The following is an 11,626-nucleotide window of genomic DNA, read 5'->3' on the forward strand; positions in this document are numbered from 1 at the left end:
CTCAAACCATTTGCCCCATCATCTTTGTACCATGTTTTATTTAATTGTCTACTTCAAGGCCAATCAAATGCAGGGCTTGCCGCTAAAATTAGGTAGAGATGACTCATATCTGAAATCATCTGCTAAAGGTTACCTGATTCTAAAGAGCAGTAATTGCTCTGGAAAGCCTATTAGTCCTGATAGTGTCTGAAATTGTTGGTGGGAGGGATGTGTGTGTGTGTGTGTGTGTGTGTGTGTGTGGAGGGGGTGGGCATTCTCATGCTGCTTCATCTGCTTTTGCACTCAGGGATGACAAATATGAGGACTACACGTAAACCCTTCAGTTATCTCTGTGAGCACAAAGACATTAAACTGTGTTTCAGTAACTTGATCTTCACTAATATATCGTTCAAGTAGCATGCTAGTTAGCTTGGCGCACACTAATACTACATCGTTTTGCATGTCTGACCCTGGTAAGAAGCCTGTATGAGGAGCCACTGGGGATGTACGCTCTCACAGGATGACGGGGCGACAAATTACATCCCTGACCTTTTGAACCTGCTTCCATAAATATGTGATAATGCACTGAATAATTTGACTAAATGACAATCTCTTGTGTTTTAGATGTTATAGAATCTCAAGAGAGAGAGAGAAGTAAAAGTCTTCACTCGCCACCAACGAGAGTCCTGGGATGTCACTCAGTATTCAAACTATCAGAGAGAGGGAGATAGAGAGAGAGAGAGAGAGGATGGCACTAGTTTTTACAGTAGACTGACTCTGGCTGGTATGTCAAGAAATCTAAATATTTAGACTCCTGGCCATCAAACAGGGCAACTGAGCATATTATCATTGGTTGTTATGTTAATACAAGACTCTTTTAAAGTTACACTACCCTGAGAATTAGACATGCAGGCCTACTCAGGCCTCAGCTTTCTGAGTAATACAGGGTCTGGTCCACTTTTCCCATTAAAAGTCCTTAATACAGTGAAATTCTAATATGACACAACATGGTATTATTGTCATGTTCAGACATTTTATTACTGCTTTTATTCAGTGACACACACACATCCACACATGCACGCACACACACACATACATACACACACACACACACACACACACACACACACACACACACACACACACACACAGGCATAAACACTGCAATAACCCTTTAATTTCAGAGCAACATAACTGTAACATTTTTTTCATATATTTGTAATCAAACATTTGAAACCTGGAAATCTCAACCCCTTCCCCAAAATATCCACAATCATTCCTTATCGCCGCACACAGGCATCGGGGTCGATGTGTGTGTGTGTGTGTGTTTTCCCATCAGTCTCTGTAGTGCTGGGTTTTTATTGTCAAAGTGAATGGGAACCTTGGGCCTGTGGCAGCTTGGTGAGAAAGGGCCCAGCCTACTGAGGAAAGGTATGCTGATCTTACCCATACATTATTCATCTCTTCCCCTGTGTTTATGTGCACTGCTGATTTGTGTAGGTTGAAATGAGAGAGGCGGTACAGGAGAGAGGAGGGGGAGGGAGGGTTGGAGGTAGTTGAGGGAGGGGATATGTGTATGTGTGTGTGTGTGTGGGGGGTGATTTGATGTATGTTCACAAGACTAGTGTATTGCTCCTCCCCCAGATTCATAGTCAAGGATCCATAGTCAAGGTTTTGTTTATCAGACAGCAGATACCTGGTTGAGAAGACTGACAGAACAAAAAGAGGAGAAAAAAAGATAAGGCTAATGAGGAGGAGGAGCGAGGAGAGATAATGAAGAGGAGGAGGAGAAGAAAAGAGGAGAGGGAGAAGAGAGAGGAGAAAAAGATAACCTGTGTTTTGTTGATGGAAACACTGGTTTCCATCACCACATTTGGTTGGTTGTGTAGAGAAGCAGAAATGATTTTGCTGAATTCTGGGAAAGTCCAAGGTTGTTGTACGCACCACTAAGACACATTGGGAGACATTGGTATGCTGTGCTTGATCAGTAGAACATCTAATTTTTTAAAAATTAAGTCCATTTTGCTTTGACACACTTGATAACTGAAGTATGTTAAAAGACAGTGTATACATAATAGATGGTGCTATCTTAGCTATTCAAAATAGCGTTCAACCACGCACTCTGACATGTCATTTTTGTCTTTGATCTTATCATATCATTTTGCTTTGATCTAATCTGGGGTTTCTCTGTGACTCAGAAGGAGTTCCCCCCTCATATCCTGACCAGAACTTTGCGTTACGAAATGCAGATATGCCAAATGCAAACCGTGATTTCACTACACCATCAACCAACATCCTCCCGATCATCATCAGACAGAAATAGTTTAATAAGCTTTCATTTCTGAGGAAGAGAGAGAGGGGGGGGGAAGCAAGAACAAGAGACGCAATGACTGTCCACTTCATCTTAACTTAACCGTGTGGAGGTGTAGTGTAACAAGGGGCAAAACTTTTCCATTGCTGTTGCGTCGTTTTGACGTGGTCACCAAAAAAAACTTTTGAGATGAGAAGAGGAAAAAATGAAGAAAGTTGAAAAAAAAAGTTGGTGTTTTGTAAGAAATGAGAGATTGGGGTGTTCCAGACAGGTCAGTGAAAATGGAGTAGGGGATGTTCAGAGATAGAGACAGAGAGAGAGAGAGAGAGAGAGAGAGAATGAAAGACAGAGTAGACAATGTGTTGGTGTGAGTGAAGAGAAAATGTTTCATAATGTTTCAGCCTGTGGTCTTCACGTGCATGACTGTTGAGTAAAATGCAAACACAGCACATGCACTCTCTCTCTCTCTCTCTCTCTCTCTCTCCCACTCACTCACACAAACATGCTCTCTTTCTTTCTGCCTGCTGTCCTAAACAGAAAGGCTCATCTCTGCTTACCCAGCACAGACTCACTCTTCTTGAAATCCTTTTACAGTTGGTTAATCATTCAGTGTGATGAAATTAAAAAAGCAAAAAAAAAACCTGTGCAACAATTTCACTCTTCTTTTTAAATAATGAAACTCTATGATAAAAGCAGTTAGAAGCGTATTATTTATTGAAAGCACATTAGTAATTGGCGGTTAAAGAAAAAAAAAAAGCGCACTAATGACTTGCATGAACAACATAGCAAAGTCTAACAAAAGAAGTTGTTTATTTAGTTATTCCAACACTGTCTTAATGACATTTTATCATGTTTGTTACTCCATAATTAGGCTATTTCCCGTTGTAAAAAGAAAAAAGAAAATTAATTCCTTAAAATGACGTAATGACTGCGAATACATTATGCTGTGTAATCCATTCTTCAGAGTAACACGATAATGGTACAGATCACAAAACGTGAAAACACAGATGAATTATGGATGATTAAAGAGGCTTTCAAAAGCTATATGGAATGAATTAAGCGTGCCATACAAACAGAGTAGAAAAAGAAAGACAAAAGAAAAGAGAAAAAGTACACCATTATTTCGCTAATATTGAAAAGTGGTGAAGTTTAAATAGGATCATATGATATGAATGCATAGGTAGGCTATATGGACATGTTATATACATGAATATTTATTTCTTTAAATAAATAAATAAACCCCCACGTGAATGGTAACACTCTTGGGAAGACTTCTTTGCATAATCCGCTGTGAGCAGTCCAATTCTCTAAACACGTTTATTCTCTATATAACTACACCTCTGTTCTTCAAAATGTATAGATTAAACTTGTATAGATATACTGAAAAACCGTTACAAATACTGAAAATGAAACAAAATGAAAAGCTCCTTTGGCTTTTCAGTCATTTGGTTTGACTTGGAGATGAGTATGTGCAGCCCAGTGCTAACACATTCATTCTCTCATTGGTCTGTCTCTGCTTTATTAATATTCTCTGGAGTCTTAACTGTCGTATGTTCATCAAAAAGTAATATTTTGTCCTCTTAGCGATGCCAAATGACAATATTTGTTTTATGACTACAGGGCTAATAATTAAAAAGCATTTGTAGTTTAATGGTATTGTTAATGTGAACCGAAACGCAGCTCTTGTTGTAGATGAATGGAAGTGAATGTGACTAAAGCAGCAGGAGATTCTCAGTACTGAGACCCCCTACCACACACACACACACACACACACACACACACACACACACACACATGTTCAGCACCAGTGTCTGGGAGCTGAAGGCTTCAGAGTGCACGGAGGTGTTTAGAGTTGATTTAGGTGACAGCTCTTTAGTTGTCCACGTGCCTGGTCGTCATTAGTCGGCAGCCGGAGGGCAGGAAGAGAGAGAGAGAGAGAGAGAGAGAGACCCCACAGCTTCAGAGAGAGACAACAAATCACACACATAACCAGCCTAATCCCACGCCAAGGCCATGCTGACCTTCTACCTGCAACAGAATTACTGCTTAGGACAACGTGGTCTTTTACAAGAAGCAAGTTGAAAGTTGCTGATACGAAAGGAAAAGTACATACCTATTGATACTGATTTGTTGTTCAGCATAAATGTATATTACAACCTGTGATTTAAGACAGCTTGTGTTAACATGTATTCAATTTAACTATATATATACAGTATTGTAAAAATATGAACTTATAACTACTAATGAACACTGCTAATGAGCAAAAAATGAAAATAAGGGTTCAGGTTGACATAAACTAAAGCTGTGCATTTGTCTTCTCCATTATAGCCTATCATTCAAAACATTTCTTTCCCCAATCGGCAACAAAGTAATTCAGAGTGAACACAGAGACAAGGACAGCACTTCTGAGCTAAAAGAAAATGGTGGTTTGTACTTTATGCTGGTGTTCCATTCTGTATGTGTGTGTTTGTCTGTGAGAGAGAGAGAGAGAGAGAGAGAGAGCGACAGAGAGAGAGGCAGAGGCAGAGAGAACATATAGTGGTAATGAAGAAAAGAGTTAAATATAATAACTACTTTTGCTCTTGAGAAGGTCAACAAGTGCATTATAAGACCTGTGTTAGAAGCTCTGCTCTGTGCTGTAGGTCAGGTTGCACAGTAACACATTTAGAGAAGAGGGCTTTGTATACATCTGCAATCCAAAGATCGACAGAATGCAAACATGGAGGAAAAATACAACTCTCATATCTTTATAATACAACATGTTTTTTTCAAGAACAGATATCTCCTTTAGAATACAGAACATGTCAGATTTTTTTCTGTCCCCTTTTTGCAGACATAATAAAATTTGTTAATGTTAATAGTTATTTGTCTTTCTAAAAAAACGGAAGAGAACCCTGCAGTATGATTATTCTGAAAATTCCACCAGTGTGGTACATTGTCTACCAAGCAGCCACTCCACCTGCAGGTGGCTGGGTGCTACTGTTGCTCCTGTGGTCTGTGTTTAAGCACTGCCATCTGCTGGCCAGGTATTCACATTTACTAAAATAATTCTTTCTTTACAGGGGCTAATAGGACAGTCTATTTAATTGAAGAACAAGAGGTTTCTAAAAGCCTGGAGCAGAGGAGTAACCCATCCACCGGAATGTAAATACACGGTGGGGCATTAGCACACCTCAAACACCACTGGTCAGTTTCACTTACCCTAACACTAACTCTGAAATAAAGTAAAATGTAGTTTAAGGGATAGTTAAAGTTTCAGTTCCTTTTTAATGACCAGTTGTTGGTTGTGGTCCCTGCTCCAGTCTGTAGAGTTTTCCTTTAATATTGAATTTGTTGTAAGGTTTTGGTCCATATAAGGAACACACATGCACGCATGCACTCACCCACTCACACACCCACACACACACACGCACACCCTCTCTCTCTTTCCCAAAACAAGAAAATTACCAGCAACCTAAAATAAAAATTACTGCCAAACTTTGCTGCTAAAATATCATGAAATTCTCAGAAAATGTCACTGATCTTCTGTTTCTTTTAACATCTCAGCTTATGCTTAATGGCAGTGCTAAGATATGATATGACTGTGACTTACTTGCTTGTAGGCAGGTTAACAATACAGACAGTGTTAATAAGGATTTTATAAATCCAATCTCTGTGATCAGCAAGGTTTAAAATGACATGGATGGATATTTTCTCTCATAACCTGTCAATACTGTTCTCTTGCAAAATCACCAGCACATATTGTAGATGTGCCTTATGTGTGACTGGGTTCACATCAGTTTTCTAAACTGATGTATGGGAACTTTTTTTAAAACATATCTACAGTTGCTCAAAGTATTTTAAATGTTTTACTATTTTCAATTTATATGGTTACTATTTAAACACATTTGTAGATGGAACTGTTTTAATATGTTCTGTATGGAGTCGGTATTGAGGGAATGTCCTTCAAGTGCCCTTATTCAGATTATCTGAGGATAATGGTTATGAAAATGGCCATGCACTTTCCGGACTCTGCAAATATTCTCCTCTTAAATTATTCACTGAGAAGCCTGTTTGGGTTGGCTGCATTAAGTACAATGCAGTGTTTGCTCAGATGATGCTTGAATTATTCTGACAAGGTGCAGTATGGGTCTTAAAAGAGGCAAGCTTTCTGACTACCACAGACAATTGTGTAAATGGACACAGTCACTCTCTCAGAGCAATGAGGTGGCGCTGTACGTTGCCAAGGGCACTGAAAAAAAAAGAAGAAGAAGAATGATGATGACCAGAGCAAGAGGAAATGTGAATAACATTTTTATGACCCTGAGTCATAAAAGTGTGTTAGTGTGATTTCTGTGCTGTTCTCCCTCCCTGTTTGAGGTGGTACTGTCTCTTCGTTGTGTGTTGTGTGTTGTGTGTTGTGTGTTGTGTGTTTCTTTGAATATGTTGAGCTGCAGGTGGGGCCTGGTGATTGGACCAGACACTGACACGCCCTCTTTAAAATGATGCCTGTCCAATGCCGGCTTGCTTTGTCTTGTTCCTGGTTCCCAACCAGACCGTGCTGCGCTGCTGAGTGATCACTGCATCAGTATTACGAAATTGACCTTGAGTGTATATACTGTAAATATCTTTCAAAAGAGCTCTCCTGGTAGTTGTAGGGGTGTGAAGCCCTTTTCATTGACAACTCTTTTTTCTCCTGTTTAAGTTAGGGAGGTTGGTAAGCTGCTTGTATTTTCTTTCATTTTCTTTTGCCAGAGGTTATTTCGTCTTTCATATTATAGATCGTTTTTATTTTTTATTATTGTTTTGGCTGTGCTCTCCAAGACGCCTATGCTACCACCTTTTGTTCAATAAATCGATTTCATTTGGACTGCATCTGCTGTGGCACTGGTCATCCTTGGGAGTGGGGAAAGAGGGGAGTCACATTATGATATGCTCAGGTTTTACCCTAGGCTGGGCATAACAAACATCTGCTGACATTGAAAGAAAGAGCTGCAAGATGGCAAACTAGAAAACAGCTGGACCTTACAGAGCACAGGCCTACTGGATAAAACACCCTCTGGTAATACATGACAGACTGGCCAACAGCTGTATGAACTCCCCCCGTTTCCAAATAAGATGTCGGCTTGTCTCCTACAAAGAAACTCGTCTTCTGTGAAAAGAGAAAGAGAAACGTACATCCTCAGCAAGTACCAACCAGTCTTGTGACCCTCAACAACATGGAACCTATGCTCTGGAGTCCTAGCCAACAGCATCAGGGAATGCTGGCAGGGGGAAAAACTCTCCTCTATATGAGCAAGAAAGAACAATACCTGGAAATGAAGGGACAAAAGATCTCCAAGTCATGTAGTTCCAACGTAGCAATGATGTGGAATAAGCACAAGAGAGCCTATGACAGTGTAACATACTCCTGGATCATGGAATCACTGAAGCTGCATAAGATCAATCCATAATAACATGGCTAACTGTGAGACCCATGAAATCCCGAAGGACCCTGTTGACACACAATGGTAGATAACGTTCGGTGTGAGTCAAGAGTACCATATACCCATGATACACTCTCCCCAGTACTGCTCTGTGTGGCACTCCACCCCCTGAGTCAGATACTCTATACATCAAGGCCAAGATACAAACTGAAGTCTGGAAGGACAATATAATATCTAATGTATATGGATGACATCAGAAGATCAGCAGCTGAAACTGACTCCCTGATCCAGACACTGAAGACCTTCTCAGATGACATCATGATAAAGTCATCTGCTACACAAATGCACACATCAAGCTTGGCAAGATCACAAGTACTGAGGGAATGAAACTGGAAGGAGGATACGTCAAGGATGCAGGTGTCAAGAATGATTACAAATATCTCGGAATATGGCGACGTCAGCTGAACCTGTCAGAAGAGGTCAGGAAGACAGTCACAAGCACCCATATACAGAGACTGAAGCAAATCCTCAAGGCCAACCTCAAAGGAGTGGACAATATCCAAGTGATTAACAGCTATACCCTCCCAGTAGTAAGAAACACTGGAGGAATCATCTGAAAGCTGATGGCTACGTATGGAGCCCTGCACCCTAAGGCAGACATCCATCGCCTCTACGTGACCTGCGGCGAAGAAGGAGGAGGCCTCTAAGACATCAAATAGCCATCAGAACAGAGAAACTGAGTCTGGCTGAGTACATACGGTCCCCCAAACAAGATGGGGACAATTGTCCAGGAAGAAACCAGACAAAGGAGCCAAGGCCTGGGGGAGAGATCAGAGGAAAGACGCCATCAGGACTTGGAGAGACAAGACCCTGCCCAGTCAGTTCTTATGCCAGGTAGAGGAACAAACCACTGTGGAGGAGGTATACAGATGGATGAGGGAGACCTGGTCTCAAGGCATCAACAGAAGCTCTCACCACTGCAGCACAGGACCAGGCACTGAACACCTAGTGTCATAAAACAAGAAATACTGAGGGTATTCAATGACCTAAAGTGTAGACTGTGCAAAAGACCAGGACAAGAGTCATCCATTTGCTGACTTGATGCCAGAAGATCGCCAACACTGAGTACTTAAAGAGGAACAACAATGTCACAGCATTGGTAGGGCCATCTGTGAGCATTAACAGATCCCAGTGCATTAGGAGCCATAGCTGCATAAACAAGAAAAGCAATGACCATTGGCAGTCCCAGAGGACAAGAGCCTCTCATCAAAGGAGCAGGAGAAAATATACAAATACCAGAACCTGTGACTTGAAGTGCAAAAGATCTGGAATGTGAAGGCCCAAGTCATCCCAGTGGTCTTTGAGGCCCTGGGCAGCCACTCCGTGGAACTGAACAAATACATAGGACGCCTGTCTTGAACACACAAGCAAACAATGCTTGGAAGTGGTTATATCCAGAGGACTCATAGGAGCTCTTAGATCCAGAAGAACAACAATGACCCAGGGAAGTTGTGATGAATCAACAACAACAACAACGATAATAATAATAATAATAATAATAAATAACGAGGTATTTAGTGTCCATACAGTTCTATATGTTGATGCCAAATGTGCTTTTGCACTCATCCAAATGTTTTGCATTGAATACCCAAGAGTAACTCCTCAGCTGTTGTGTGAGTCTGTGTTAATTATTCATACAAGCACTATTTTGTAAAAGTTAAACTGTCAACACAATATTATTACATATTTTTAATTTTTACTATGAAATATTCACGAGCTGTGTTATTAATGAAGTGTGCAATTAGTATGGTATTTCTGTAGATTCATACTAAAGATTAAGTGTGTGTGTGTGTGTGTGTGTGTTTACTCTACTCGTCTGCGAATTGCCATTGCACCAAAACAGGGTGGTGGTGGTGGTGGTGGAGTACGTTTGGATGGAGGGCGCTGTTTGCAAGGCTTTGCCATAGCGACAGATCCACAGATGCATACAATCATGTGAGAAGGTGATCCCTTCCCTTAGACTTAGCTCATTTTCGGTGCAGTAGCTAAGCCCCGCCGGATGACGACGGGACTGAAAGCGTAGTCTTTTAGCAAAAATGCTTCAGCGTCTCTGCTGTCTATTAAGCGAAATCTGCTGAAAGGACGCGAACATTTGTTATGTCATCAGAAGCAGGTAACTTACTTTTCGTTCTGTTGCTCTCAAGCTAGTTATGTATATCTCTTTGGCTCCCATAATATCCCGCATTGCGGCCTACAATAATAGTGGAACAGGGGATTCGAGTCCACTTTGTCGCCGCTCTTGCATGGTTCGCAGCAGCAGTTCGGAAAGTTAAGTTAGTGTGTCAATCTTCAGACAACTGTTCGTCGATGGCGAAAACTGGTGTGGAGTAAAATAACACGATGACCGGACTCGATGCGACTGTCAAACGTTCTTTCGGAGCTGTCAACTAGCCAGTCCGCTGCAAGCGAGTTAGCCTGCCCTGATAGCCAAATAGTTGGTTAGCATTTGTGGTCACTGGTGAATTGTGAAATAAAAATGGGCTTGTGGTTTGCAGCTTGCACAGTTTCCTGAGATTAAGTGACTGATGGGAGTGAAGTATGTTAACGATCAAAATTTAATCGCATAGAGTTCATTGTGAGGCACAGCTGCAGTGATTATTTGTCTCAGCTACAATTGCTAGGCTACAGCTGAATGTCTGAATTAGCTCGAATCTGCTGGCTAGCCAACGAGAAAATGTTAGGTTGGATAGTTCGTTGTCGGTCCACTACCTAAGCATTTTAACATGCTTTTCCATCAGAGCCAGGTGCGTTTGCACATGCCTCTTAAAAATGTCACGTTTCCGTCTGTAATAATTCCAGGTTGTGGAAATGACAGATTCATCGGAGCTTGTCATCCAGCTGCAACGAGCAGCAAGCTACCTGGTTATAATACATGCTAGGGAAGTGCCCCTTCAGATAAGTTGGTATAATATAGTAGTTCATTTAGGGGGTTTCCTACGCCTGTGGTCTCGTCTTATGTACAGTTTATAGCAACATGATGTTTCTGGGGAGTAAAATAATCACTCAGTAGTATGTTAACTTTAAGTAAGTCCATCCATGTATCATAGTTAGGTAGCCGGTAAGTTATGTTCGCTAGCAGGCTAACGTAGATGCCATCCAAAGCTCCGCAGCTTCAAAGGTTTGGAAGTTGCCTTATTAAGGTGTTTGGGGACGTCACTTCAGCAAAGTCACATAAGGATATAACATGGAGAGATACATATCCATCTCTGTCTTGTCTTCCTTAACCTCTAAAAAGCAAAGATTTACGCCCAGGCTACCTTCATTTGCATTGCTATGGAAATGTAAAAACAATTCGGAGCGCCTTTCTCTGGGGTGTAAAGTCCTATTCATTGCTTGTTGGACAGGGCGACTATTCCTCGAACAGGGTAATTCTATTCACACTATGAATTGCTTGTAGCATTGAAGTTAAGCATAGTTTGAAAAAGTGGTACAGATCCAGACGGGTCATGGCGGAAGTTTAGGAAAGTCCATTTGGCTCCACGCAGTGTTAAACAGTTTCAGGAAATATTAACATACCTGTCAGACCTTTGGAGATTAGCTATCCAGTGGGCTATATTAGCCCAGAGTCTGCTCTGTAAAAACATGCTGGGCAATGTCACGTTGATAGCATGTCTAAGATCGAGTTTTTGAATCGCTCTTAAACTAAAACAGTCTGTCAGTGTGATAGAAGCCACTTGGTAATTCTCTCTTTTGTTCTAGCTGAAAGAAATCCTTGCCTACCTGATCTCACACCCAAAGAACTAGAAATTGCTTACTGTTGTCTAAACATTGTAATGCCCTCCTTAGTTTGTTGTCTCTTGCAAGTGACCCTGCGTGATCTGACCTTGACCCAATATATGGAAAAGTGCAGCCGTTGCAACCGTTTTCTGAC

This window comes from Chanos chanos, chromosome 6, assembly GCF_902362185.1.
Source record: "Chanos chanos chromosome 6, fChaCha1.1, whole genome shotgun sequence".
NCBI lineage: Eukaryota > Metazoa > Chordata > Actinopteri > Gonorynchiformes > Chanidae > Chanos > Chanos chanos.